General features: G+C 50.7%; 1 non-coding gene across 1 annotated transcript; it reads left to right on the forward strand.

The window, feature by feature from the left end:
* Positions 1-463: 463 nt before the first annotated feature.
* trnap-ugg lies at positions 464-535 on the forward strand. Its single transcript has one exon. It is a non-coding gene; the product is annotated as a tRNA-Pro (tRNA).
* The last annotated feature ends 68 nt before the right edge of the window (positions 536-603 follow it).

The raw sequence follows: 603 nt of genomic DNA on the forward strand, positions 1-603 counted from the left end.
ATGGATTAGTTCAACATCAAGCTGATAAAAACATTACTGTAACGTTGCGGTGGGAGTTTACCTGAGTTTCCACCATGTGGTGTGAAGCTGTCTCCCTGTCCCTCTATAGCCGCTCTCACTTTTTTCGGGAGTACTGTGCCAATATGCCGGTGTCTCGCTGCGCTGAATGGAAGGTACGGCGCCGGTGATGATCTGCCTCTGAGACGGGAACGTTGAAGTAACAGAGCCTGAACATGTCTGGAGAAAAGCCACAGCCCGCATGCAGGCGTTTCTGCGTTTATTGCAGGATTTCTGTATGAAAGCGGTTGTGTTTCGGATTATGCTCGCTCATGAGTTAAAGCCAGCACGTGTACGAGCACACGCCTGGTTGCAATCTTAAAACCACACCGCTAGTGGCCGCTGGAAACTCCACAGTGCCCTGATGAAATCTGAATATTTCATCAAATCAGAAAAGACGTTTTGCGGCTCGTTGGTCTAGGGGTATGATTCTCGCTTTGGGTGCGAGAGGTCCCGGGTTCAAATCCCGGACGAGCCCTTGGAATGGGAGGTCCCGGGTTCAAATCCCGGGGGAGCACTTGCTATGAACCCGTAGGTGCTTTTAAT

This window comes from Micropterus dolomieu, unplaced genomic scaffold (assembly GCF_021292245.1).
Source record: "Micropterus dolomieu isolate WLL.071019.BEF.003 ecotype Adirondacks unplaced genomic scaffold, ASM2129224v1 contig_5588, whole genome shotgun sequence".
Lineage (NCBI taxonomy): Eukaryota > Metazoa > Chordata > Actinopteri > Centrarchiformes > Centrarchidae > Micropterus > Micropterus dolomieu.